The following is a 13162-nucleotide window of genomic DNA, read 5'->3' as shown; positions in this document are numbered from 1 at the left end:
ACATACTGTAATGCCCATTACACATAATGCCACACACTGTAATGCCCATTTAACATAATGCAACACACCATAGCTACCCCCACCGCCTCCAGCTCACTGCCTCCGCCGCCGGGTGAGTCATCTGCTATTAGCATAGCAGAAAGCTATTGACTATCCGGTGGCACATGATGTATAGCAAAAAATATAGTACAATCTGTCAGTGCTCAAATACAGGTATTTGAGGGGGCTGCAGAGCCGGAGTCGTCCACACTCACAATAGATAGTTTGCAATATAATAGTTTGCAGTAATAATGGCTCCGCGCTCACCTTGTAGTTGAATCGTGAGGGTGTCTGGCCAAGTAGGCAAGTAGTTTTTTACAGGAGGGGAATATTGAAAATATATAATGGGATTTGAACAGATGAAACTGGATTAATACCTGATTCGACGTGAGTGATACTGTATTAATTGACCACTAGATGGCACTGATTAATTAACATATATGCAAATGACAGTGTGTGTATGGTGAATATAGAGTTATTATTTATTGTGGTAAAAAAACAGACATAAGTATGCATGCACTTTTTAGAAAGAACAAAGAATGCCAGGTGGGGAGTTTCTTACGGGAATTAGTCTCTGGGACATAACCCATCAAGCAATAATGGAGAGTGGCAGTGCACAGGGGAATTGTGTTACATGCACCGTATGATGATGTCACAGGGCACCGTCCATGCTGTGGAGCTCTGTGTGCTATAGTCTGTGCTGGGGCTTCTAGGCTTGCAGGGGGCAATGTCAGTCTGCAGAATAGCGGTGATAATGTCCTCCAAAACTTGATGGATAGCGTTAGGCCCCGCTTTGCTTTTAAAGTGGGCAGGGTCATAAATCAAAGCGGCCCATCGGGGAATCCACCGGTTCCCCCTGGGCCAGTCAGAGCCTGGCTACAAATGTTTTAGATAAGGTTTTGGAACTACAATACATGTGTGTAAAACACAATACATGAACTAATCATGGCACGTATCAGTGTCTTTACTTCAAGTATAGTAGATCTTAACAACTGCTTTGGGGCTCATCTTTATTTGGATGTTAAGATCAAATAAGGGTCAACGTGCCGACAGGCGATATTTCATGCCCTACCATCCACTAGGGCAGGGGTGTCCAACGTTTTTGCTACGAGGGCCAGATTTGGTGAGGTGAAAATGTGGGAGGCCGACCATTAAGCCTGACATTCTTTGAATCATTAAATCATTAATCACATCAGAATGGTCCCCCACTCTGCCCCCATTCACTTTGTCCCCCAGCCTGCCCCTTCAATGTATATTCCCTAGACTGCCCCCCCTTCTCTGTATTTCCTCCAGCCTGCCCCCTTTCACTGTATGTCCCCCACTTTGCCCCTTCACTGTATATTCCCCTGCCTGACCATCTTTCTCTGTATGTCCCCCAGCCTGCTCCTCCTTCACTGTATGTCCACCATTCACTGTATGTTCCCCACTCTGCACCCATTCACTCTGTCCCCCAGCCTATCCCCCCTTCTCTGAATGTCCATCACTGTATGTCCCAAAGTCTGACCATCCATTCACTGTATGTCCCCCAATCTGCCCCCATTCACTGTATGACTCCCAATCACTGTCCCACAGCCTGCCCCCCTTTCTCTGAATGTCAATCACTGCCTCCATTCACTGTATGTCCCCCAGCCTGACCCTCCTTCACTGTATGTCCCCCATTCTGCCCCCATTGACTGTATGTCCCCCCTGCCTGCCCCTTCCCTTCTCCGTATGTTTTCCAGCCCCTTGTGTGAGCCAGAGTACAGAGAGGCAAAGCAGGAACTGCAAGGACAGGAGATGCTTGGGCTCCTGCTTCTGCCCTCCTCCACTCTGCATGTTACGGGAGCAAGCTTCCCCCTTGCTGCACCCCCTCCCCACACACTGCTGTCATTGTGATTGCGGAGGAGGGTGATATACGATTGCAGCTGCAGGGGTAGGATGCATACTCACCCCAAATACGCCAAACACATCTCACTGTGGCAGCCGGCACCTCCTCACTGCTGCAGACAGCAAGGTAAAGGCACGCTCGCCGGGACCCACCTTTAGTGCTGTGTGTCCCGCATCTGATGATTCACCCGCTTCTGGCTGGAGGCTGCGGGCCGCCTGAAATGACAGCACGGGCTGCAATTGGCCCCGGGGCCGGACTTTGGACATGTCTGCACTAGGGCGTGGTGGGAGAATAAAATAGTGTGCCGAGCATAGCCAGGCACCATGCCCGAAGCATAGCGAGCGATGCGAGGGGATGCGGTGCACTTCAAACTGTGTCCATGTTAACATTCGGATAAAAAACATTGAAAAACCCCATTTGACCTTTTGACTGTCGATCTAATGTCCTGTCGACCTAAACCCATGTCGACCTTGCTGTCTGTCGACCTAGTTGTGCCGACCCAATGCTTGTCAACCTAGTTGTAGACCTAACAACCCACACCCAATTCTTCTGGTCCCGAGCATTTTGGATAAGCGCTACTCAACCTGTAGTTTATTACAAGTTACATGTGTGCAGGAATATGAAGACTATGGAGCTCACATGGCAAGAGAATCAGAAGACCTGAGATACGTGTTACAAGTACACAATAAGACCACAGTGCTGTGGACATGCATGTTTTAGAGGCTGAAACAGACTCAATATAATTGTGTTAACTAATGCACATTTTTATGTAGATAAGCACAAATAGCCCATGCTTAATGTGCTGCCTAAGGATGGAGCTCTGCCCTGATACAAGGGTTCACAGAAGATAATGGAAGTCGAACAACTAATGTGTTCTGTTTAGCGGGACGAGAGAACATGAAGGGCTGTTGCTCTTTTATTTCACAGTTCCACTTTTTGTGACTAATGATGGATGCTCAATAAATATTTTGATAGTTTTTCCTTTTTCTTTTCATTTTCACTTAGAAGATGAGATTCTATTTTTTTTATTTATTCCCTCTTAAGGGGAGTACACACGCTTCGGTCCAGCAGCCGTCCATACTGATTTGATATCGATGGCCACCAGGACCTGGCGGATTGACGGAATCAAACAGCCGAGAGGGAAGCCTCGGATTTTGGAAAGCTTTCATAAGAATAGGTTGAGCTGTGGAGAACTTTATCATTCTTTAATTCATAAATGACTGACCTATAACAGAGCAGTGCTATACATTTTATGGGGTGTGATACGGGATCCTGGCTTTGAGGAGGCCAGCAGTTAGAATAACGACACCCGCATCCTCACAGTTCGCAGAAAGAACAGGTTCGACAGGTAAGTGATTGCGCCTGGGATTGCTGCTATGTGTATATTCTGTGGGTCACTACACCCCCACTACACCAGTACACAAAAAAACTTGAAAATGCACTTCAGCGCTATCCCAACAAAGTACACACTGCAGCAGAAAAAACTTGCTTGCAGATCTCTAAACCAACTGGTGTCCAAAAATGATGTGGACTAATTGGGGCCTCCTACTGACCTCCGTAGGGGTCCCTATATGCACATAAAGGTATCTTTATGTTTTTCCAACGGTAGTCTCCCTTCTAATCCTCCTGTGGTCCTCACGTCCTCACAAGCAGAATATAGATTGCAATACATGATGTCTAATGGAGCTACGTTCTGCGCTCCAAGCAGAGGAAGCCAGCGGTCCACACACCGGAAGGAGGATGAGAGTATCTCCCAGTGAAGCTCGGAACCGCACAGCTGAGCGATATGTTTCACCCGGATACCGGAAGGTAACATAAAGATACCTTTTATGTGCATATAGGGACCCCTACAGAGGTCAGTAGGAGGCCCCAATTAGTCCACATCATTTTTGAACACCATTTGGTTCAGAGATCTGCAAGCAAGTTTTTTCTGCTGCAGTGTGTACTTTGTTGAGATGGCGCTGAAGTGTATTTTCAAGTTGTATTTTGCATCCTCTCAGTTGTTTTATAAGGAAGATAAGCCTAATCCTTACCCTCTCCCTAATGCTTCTGCCCCGCAGCCTAATGGTGTGTACACATGGTGCGATTTTGGCTACAATTTGACTATATAGTCAAAATAGGATCGAAATAGTATAGTACTGTATGTTATCCAAAATCCCTCAGTGTTTAGGAGGATACTTACGTTCAGTGTGTCAGCTGTCGGGATTCTGGCATCTTTATTCCATGTGGTATCGAATTCCGGTGCTGGCCTTCTGTCCGGATGCCGGGATGCTAACTGTATCCTTATGTTCTGTGGGCTTGCACAATGCGGTAAACAGTGCAGGAAGATGTCAGTCTGGAGAGGCACCTTACCTGCTCTGCTGGCAGCCTGCAATCCATTGTTAGCTGCACTGCCATTCTTGTCATTCAGTAAGCCCCCTGTTCTGTGCGCACTGGCTATCAGCCTCCTCTTCTCCACAAATAAGTGATTATTCACTTTCTTATACTGTATAAGACAATATATATATACCCCCAAAAAGGTGACCACTTCCAATTTACTATTTATATCTGAGCTTTTATCTGTGTTCATGTACAATGTACTGTAAATGCTACATGTGTGTGTGTGTGCTTGTTTCTCATTAATAAGGACATTGGGGGGGAGAGGGGGAGGGTATGTAAGTATATGTAACATGCAATTATTGTATTCTCAGATGTTGTATATAGTGTAGTAAGTGTGGCAGTATAGACTATATGCTGGTGTTATGAACCATGAATCCACCAAGGAGACTAAAATAAATTGTTTAAGTTGCAGGTCATGACAACAAGTGAACGTGCCTGCTCTCCCATGATCCTGGGCAGTAGCAGGTGCTGATAAAGCTGTTCTTTGGCAGCTCTCGGGAGCCTGTGAGAGATCACTGGAATAATATGTGAAGCACATTTGTTCCAGAACAACAACTTAAAATACCATAATTTGCCAAGTTCTGTGAATTTGGGATATGCAGCGCCACCTGACAAATGAATAGATGTTTCTCAGAATATTACATTTAAGAGTTGACTATAAGTAAAGTTTCTGATGGGGCCCCTCCTACATGATCTGAGCAATTACTGTTCAGCTTTTCACTCTGTGTACCCCTTCAAATTTCAAATCAAGTAAGTGCTCAGTCATTTCTGAACAGAAAGAGGTGGCATTCATTTTTATGGCACTTATAGTAAGGTGCTGATTATGTAGAAATTACTTTTTGCCTTCTCAGAATATTGAAAGTAAATTTTAAATAGTAGCATTGTAGCGGTGGGCTAGCTACGGAATACTGGAATGTATTTTTTGAAAGATTTGTAGATTTTTTTTTTTATTTGGCATAAGCTTGGAAAATCTCAGTCAAGGATATGATTCAAAGATGTAAAATTGAAGATTAAGTGCGGGACGCATCAAGTATCGCATTTTGGTTGTGATGCATCCCGACACTAAATGTCTGACTATCAGCACTTACTAATGCTGTATACATGAAAATTTTAGCAAAGGATGGCTCTTGCGGTAAGAGCTGTCCTTTGTGATGATGGGACTTATGGTTTTAGGACCTGAAGTCCTAGTTGCACACGGGTAGATTGATTCACACGCCACTGGGGTTGCTGGGATGGATGTGGTTGGATCTCTTACAGCAAGGAGGCATGATAGAAGCCCATAGGTTCCTATAGGACAAGGCCGACCTGAAGATGGCATTGCCCACCACATCCAAGCCCCGATGTGTGTGTGTGTGTGTATGTATGTAATATATATATATATATTTTTTTTTGTGTGTGTGTATGTATGTAATATATATATATATATATATATATATATATATATATATATATATATATATATATATATATATATATATATATATATATTATTTTTTTTTTCTGAGGTTTGGCCACTTTTTAAACTTCTTCTCGCCCAGTGCATGGGTAAAGTTACCTTCTTGCAAGCAGCCACAAATATGTAAATTGTGAACTATACACCAGAGGAGCATTTGTTGGAAAAACAAGACCATTAAGGAGAGCATTGCCTAAAATATTTATTCTTTAATAATAAACTTGTATATCTGTGATAAATAAAATAAAACCTTGGCTTATAGTCCCCAATTCAAAGGTGGGCACTATGCCAACATCTGCGCAGATGGCCCATGTCTTTGTACTGCACATGCATAAGATTCATAATGCACATGGCGGTAACAAGGGGTGACTACAACTCGGGTGTGCCAGCTTTAGTTTCAGTTCCACTTTGTCCCAATTTAATTTTTGCAGCTAAAATGTCAATAAACAGCACAGACTGATTTTTCAAAAACGCAAAAAAATGAGGTAGACCGTACTCCCTAGCCTGACATACACTGGTCACGGAGGGGGTCATTAACTATCTGAGGGAGCGTGCATGGTTCATCACAATAGGCGATATAGTGAGCGATATAGCTCTGAATGGCCAAAATGAGCACTATCACTAATTATATCACCTATTGTGTACAGGGCTTAACTCAAACCCTATGTACATGTGTTGACATGGTTATTGTGGCAATTCACAATGCTGACATTTTGATCATGTTGGAATTTATGTGTTTTAGATGTAAAGTGTTGAAAGACCCTCTCCTTCAGACACTGCTGGCCTTCGGTCTCCTCTGCATTTTCCACTCTTTTGACCTACCTAAAAGAACACATATTTGGTCCTATTGTGACCTCTCACCATCGGCCTCTCTATGTCCCCGAATCTTTGCCAACTCCTCCCGAATGTCTTATCACTATCTCAAAATCAATATGCCTAAAATCACTAATTGTATTACCCCTTGTATTCCCCAGAATGCTGAATCCTTCCTACTTTATCTGTTGACTCCTCCCTTTCTCATACTCCCCTTATTCAGTATATTTCACAATCTTGCTACTTCCACCTTTGCAATGTTGCTAGAATCACTACGGTGACCACATGGCTCTGTGCCAATTCACAATACTTACGAGGTCACAAATATCCCCAGAAACATTATACAAGCACCATGTTACTGGAGATCTGAGCTGCAGATATCACCAGAAACAGGGCACAAGGGTACTTGATTGAATAGTTTGGTAAATTGAAATTGCATTTGTGGAATATGATTTAATCATGGCTCAAAAACACCATCATTACTTTCCAAAATTGGCAGTGACGATTGCTAGGACTGGAAAATGCAATCAACCAATGAACCTGCATGAGTGAGTGTGGCCATCAGCCAACTACTATTTATGAACCTTTTGCCATTTGGCCTGATTCTATGAGGGCCTGTGTAGTTTCACTTTAAGGAGCATACTGTATTTATCAAGCTTTTTGTTACTGAAAATTATACTTCAGCAACAGTTTGCACATGATTCCAAGGGTGTATCCAAGTAGCAGCAATCTGTGACCATGGGTAATTATCTCGCTGGGGGCTATCCAATTAGCAATGTATGTGAACATTATGATTGTACTATTTGTCATGCTACGATAACTTAAAGATTTTCAAACTTTCCTCCAAATGCAGCTGTACCTGCACTGTAATGATGATAAAGAGCCACTCAAAACATTCATAATAAGGGGTGTAACTAGATATTTGTAGGTCCTATCCCAAAAGTGTGGAAGGGCCACTATATACCGCACCAACCAATGGTGATAAATAAATATATATATAACACCGGTAAGGTGGGCCCCTCTCAGCTCTGGGCCCAATATCGGCTGCAACCCCTGCACCTATGCTAGTTACGCCCTTGTTGATAATCCCTGCAATACCCAGCAATTTTATCAATGTTACTTTTCGGGGACATCAATTATACATAGGCAACTAGATCTGCATTGCTTGAGCACACTTTATTCTCCTTCTACCTGTTTTCATCAGTCTTAGCTCAATACTGTCCGATATTCCCTATCTACAGGCGATGCTTCTTATATCTCCATGTTTAAAATGTGCATTGATAATGACTGGCACTCCAGGCACTCTGATTCACCTATGTGTCGAATTTGATTCACCCCTTTGCTTTCCTTATCATGTTTCCCCTCCATTTATCTAACAGAAGACTATCCGTGCTCTCTCATTATACCCTGCCTGATTACTGCAGATAAAAATGTTCTCTCTGCAGTTTATTTCTGAGTGCGTAATTCCAGGTTTAGAATATTTTCACACTTCCACATCTGGTCCATTACCTCCTTTATTCTACTCCTTCAGCTGCTGCCGTATCAATACCAAACTTTTTTAGATGTACTATTTTATTCATCCAGTACAAATAATATATGTGTATCTTTTTGTGCATTTGTATTGTGATGTGAGCTGTTTGGATTTTTTTGTATTATTGAAAATGTTCCTCGGATGTACTTACAGGTTTCTACAATCTCTTTGTAATGTAGCAGATTTTTACATTTGTCTTGTAACTTGAAAGAAAGCATTACTATTCTTTGTTGCTGGCATAATCCTTTTCATGCGGTACTGCTCCCTGTGACACCTCTTCCACTCTCTCTCTCTTAACACCTCTTCACGCAATGCACCTAAAATATCTCTCCTCTATGTAGTTCTCAGTCGTGCCATGTTCACTTACTGTAAAGTGTTTTATTTTCCAGGTATGACATCTCTTTCCTGCTGCTTATGTTTATGTCCCCAACACCTGTATTGATGTTGTGTCAGAATGTACTGTAAAATTGTACATTAGTGCAATAGTAATGTCATGTTCTAGTGCCATAACAATAGTAAAGCTCAAAGCTGACAATACAGTATGCCAAGAAAAGTTTAAAATAATGTAGCTAAATACATGTTGTTTAGTTAAATTGAAATCAATAGGAAAAGTTTCTGGAATTGAGCAGTAATGTAGAAATAAAAAGATTAAAAAAATTATAATGTAATAGACGAACCACCCTTTTCTGTGTGCCAATTTTCTTGTTACAAGCGGCTACATGTAATATCCTTCGAGTCTGGCAGCTGTGCAGGATGCCGGTTGAACACCAATCACTTACAAGGCACGGTTTTGCCTTAAAAATTAATGCACCGTAAGAAAAAAACTAAAAAAGAAAACTCAGAGTTTTGTCCGGCATCCCGCACAGCCGCCAGACTGGGAGAAAATGGCGTCGGCGGCCACCTATTCAATGCTGTCTTGCCCGACAGCATTGAAGAGGCAGATCAACCAAACGGACCCGACTTTAAAAGCTGTCATGCCCGTTTTGTCGATAACGGCTGTGAATTGTCGCGATTATGGCCGAAACAGTTTACGGCTGCTTATGCGGACACGCCCCCTTTTAACCGATCGCCAAGCGGGACAGTGAATCCCACCTGTCAAGCAAAACTAAAATGGGCCAGGATCACGGCTGTCAGGACGGATCGTCAGTCATGACCCGGGATCGAATACCCCCCTACATGTGGACCCATGTCTCTGTGGTAATAGACACAATATATATTTATCGCCTTTTAAAATGGTTTGCCCTCTTCACCTAATATTACATTATTATATTGCTTCCCCAGCATATTATGGGCAACTATTTTTCTTTCGGGAACCTGTTAATTCCTGGTGACAATTCTGTATTAAACTGGTCATTGACATTAAACTACATAATACCATATAGGGACATACTTCTGGACTACATTTGCAATACTGGAAATGTTGTACTTGCAGATATGTCCTCCTACATCTTGATTCAGTGCAGCTCTGCTAGCATCAGATGTTTTGTCTAAAAGGAGTCTTAAGGTCCATACACACTAGGCGACTATGCCCAGTGTGTATGGACAGCGATGATTGCATTTAACGCTGGGGGGAAAGCCGCTCAGTGCATACACACTGAGCGGCTTTCCCCCGCCCCGGCGCCGATGGAGGGGGGAGGACAGCGTTGCATAGCAGAGCGCTATGCAAAGCCGTCCTGAAAGCCGCTCATCTGCTGGTGTAACCAGCAGATGAACAGCTTTCCCAGCGATGTTGCGGGAGCGCGCAGCAGCGCTCACCGCTCATCACTGGGGCATACACACTGGACGGCTTTGAGCTGAAAGCCACTCAAACGTGCTGTTTTGAGCGTTTTTCAGCTCAAAGTCGCCCAGAGTCTATGGGCCTTTATTCGCATCACTATATACTGTGTGCAGCCGCACCTGTATCTGCATATGAAATGGTGCATACAATTTCGTATGCAGATACAGCCACAGTCGCACACATAATCTAGGCATGCTGTAGCTCGTTTTAATCAGCATAAGCTGCTTGTGCATCTTGTGAATAAGACACATTGTATTTGAAAAGATTACCTGAAAATACACTCAGAGCTGCCAAGTTATGCCACGGCATGACCTAGATGTATTTGGACACATTTGTAGTTTACATTTATTGCATCAGCCCCTCTCGGCTATTCTGAAGAGACCATCACTGTTCATTATATATACAGTCTCCTTTTGGCAGCCATCTTATTGCAATTGTCCTGGGCTGGGAGCTGTTATAACTAATGTTTAGGAGTCTAAAATACTAGGTTGTCTATATATTGTGTGGGGATGGAAAGCTGACTGGCGCAACCTGCTTGAGACTATGGGGGTTATTTTGGTTCACTCTTTCTAACAAAATCCTTCTTAGATGGACAAAACCATGTGCACTGCAGAGAGAAATAGATTTGGGTGGGGTTTTACTTCAAAGTGAGATCTATATTGCAGTGTAAAAATAAAGCAGCCAGTATTTTCCCTGCACAGAAACTAAATAACTCACCCAAATCTAATTCTCTCTGCACATCTTACATCTGCCCCCCCTGCAGTGCACATGGTTTTGTCCATCTAAGAAGGATTTTGTCAGAAAGAGTAAACTAGAATAAGGCCCTATGTTCCTGTCAAAGGGACCTATTAAAACCAATACAATCCTCTTCAATGACTAAACCCATATGCACATTCCATTCACATTGGCCTCTGCCTAATTATACTATATTGATGCCATATCTATTATTACCTGATATATCAAGCATCCGGGTCTCCTGAGTGTTGTTTAAATCCATAATCTAAAGAAAACGTAAAAGAGAAATCATTTGAAAGTGTAATTAATAGAGCTTGAGTCATTGATGCAAAGGGATGTATTTTGCAAAAGACATGTTAAGTGTCCATTTACTGTCTGAAGGCAATCTTTCTGCTTAATGCAGAATCATGAACATTTTGATGTAAGGATGAATAAACCATTCAATTTTAATCAACCTTGGAGTTTTAATTTATTTTTTGTTTTAATGGACTGTTTCTCCTATATCCCTTTAGGCGCAGTCATTCCTAGCACAAATTATCAAATAAAACAAACCAGGCTGACTTGCGGTTCATATATACAGTAGTGCGAAATAAAACAGCTCGTATATCTTTGCAGCAGAAGAGTTTTCTTGTTAAAACAGGTACATTAGAGTTGATGTTCTTTTCTGATTGTATTTTCAATGCCTTACTACTTTCATTTAATGACCTGTGTTTCTCTTCTAAAATTGTTTCTTTTCTTGGGGTATGTGTTTCTTCCACAACGCATGTTGGATTTACAGGCCAAAAAATGCTGCTGTCAAAGAAAGAGAGATGTTTGTAATTAGCAGCCCTTGCCTGACAGCAATCAGGATATCAAGCCTGCAGTGCAGTGTTTACAATTTGGGAAAGCTGACGCAGCTTGAATGAAGATCGATATGTTGTTTGCAACACAAGGTCAATATTTCTTGCAGCATTTATTTGTAAGAGTGTGACAGCCAAGGAAGAGAACTGATCTATTTGCTTTAGTTACAAGTGTATATAAGTGCTCTACCCAATTTGCCATTCCTTTTATAAAGTAAGAAAATTCCTCCAATTTGTGAACAAAGACTTTAGGTGTTTTTTTAACTTTCACTTGATAATAATGAAAAAAGACAACAGTCAGAAATGAGTAGGGAGTGTAACACCTGTGGATGCACCACATTTGGAAGCTGAGATGTAGTATCGAGTCTAAAGGAAAGTACAGTATACAGTAAAAAGACAGTATTTCATAGTGATTATTATTATTATTATTAGTGTTTATTTATATGGCGCAACAAGGGTTCCGCAGCGCCTGCCAATACATAGATGAGCAAAAAACAATACAAGAAAGATTGTGATTTACAGTACAAATGCAAATTAGGACAAGTACATGGTAAATAAAAAAAGACAGTTGCAACAGTGGACATAACAGGGTCAGAGATATATTCTAAGAAAAGCACACGAGGAGAGAGGGCCCTGCTCGTTAGGGTTAGGATGAGAAATGGTTAGATTTAATGAAGAAGTGGGTCTTGAGTGCCCCTTTAAAGTTTTTTGTAGGGAGGTGGCAAGTCTGATAGGGAGGTGTAGAGAATTCCATAGATACGGAACACAGCGGCCAAAGTCCAGTTTGCAGGAGAGGCAACGTGCATTTGTGGAGCGGAGAGGGTGGGTAGTCCTCTCACCCCCCCCCCCTCCCCCGAGCATGCGCCTGTAACCCCAAATTATATAGTGGTCTGGTCACTATTCCCATTTCTTGTTGGTCTCGCTTTCTATCTAGCCATATCCTTATACATTCTCAGTGCCAGAGATCATTGGTGCATGCAGTAGACAGGAAGGTTGGGTACTTGTGTATTATCACGGCGCCCTCGATATTAAGTCGCACAATTTTTTATCGCATCGCATGCCATACACCCGATGCACTGCGATGCGATGTAAGCCCCCTATACGATTTTAAATTGTATAAGCACCCTAATGGGTGCTTTTAAGCACCATAAAGGCGCCGTGATAATACACAAGTACCGAATGTTGATTTGGATATTGGCAGAGTAGAAAAAAAGATTTTTTTTGTCTGAATTGGTCCATTACATGAAATATGATTGTGCAGACAGATCATATCTGTCCATGTGTGTCCATCTTTAAAGCTTGTATACATGGACGTTTTTCTTCTGCACATTGTAGTTCCACCGTATCTCCTGATTTGTCCTCATGGTGAACATTGCATATTGCTTGAAGAATAGAGAACATTGATCTCCTAAGAATGTGACTGCTGTACCCATAAATGTTCATAGAGGATGTTGGTGGTAGCATAGATTCAAGAAATTTGGATTTGCATTGTCTTTGTGCAGAAGGCTGGATCAATACTGTTTTTCAACATGCTGGTTATAGGCTAAATGCAGCTTTTTAAAGGTTTACTTCTTTATTATTTGTTGATAGAGAGCAACATTCTTGATTTCATGGTAAATATTGAAGTTAAAACACTGTTTTTATTTAGAGGAGTTTGGGTTGAATGCACTTTACTTCACCAGTGCATAGGTTCCGCATACATTCTAATTTCCCTATAGATTGTAAGCTT

The 13162-nt window shown here is 42.1% G+C and overlaps 1 protein-coding gene across 7 annotated transcripts in view; it reads left to right on the top strand.

Moving 5' to 3' along the window:
• Positions 1 to 13162, top strand: part of ENOX1 (ecto-NOX disulfide-thiol exchanger 1) — a 478832-nt gene that overhangs the window by 53249 nt on the left and 412421 nt on the right. For 2 of the 7 annotated variants that reach the window (XM_083168949.1, XM_083168943.1), the window contains exon 2: positions 11107 to 11234. The exons of the other annotated variants lie outside the window; for them this stretch is intronic. The gene's annotated coding sequence lies outside the window, so the exon portion shown is untranslated. The remainder of the gene's footprint in view (positions 1 to 11106; positions 11235 to 13162) is intronic. 7 annotated transcript variants of the gene reach the window in all.

The sequence above is a fragment of the Crinia signifera genome, chromosome 2, assembly GCF_055691185.1.
Source record: "Crinia signifera chromosome 2, ASM5569118v1, whole genome shotgun sequence".
Classification (NCBI taxonomy): domain Eukaryota; kingdom Metazoa; phylum Chordata; class Amphibia; order Anura; family Myobatrachidae; genus Crinia; species Crinia signifera.
The sequence above is the reverse complement of the archived record's forward strand: the minus strand, read 5'-3'. Positions and strand labels throughout refer to the sequence as shown.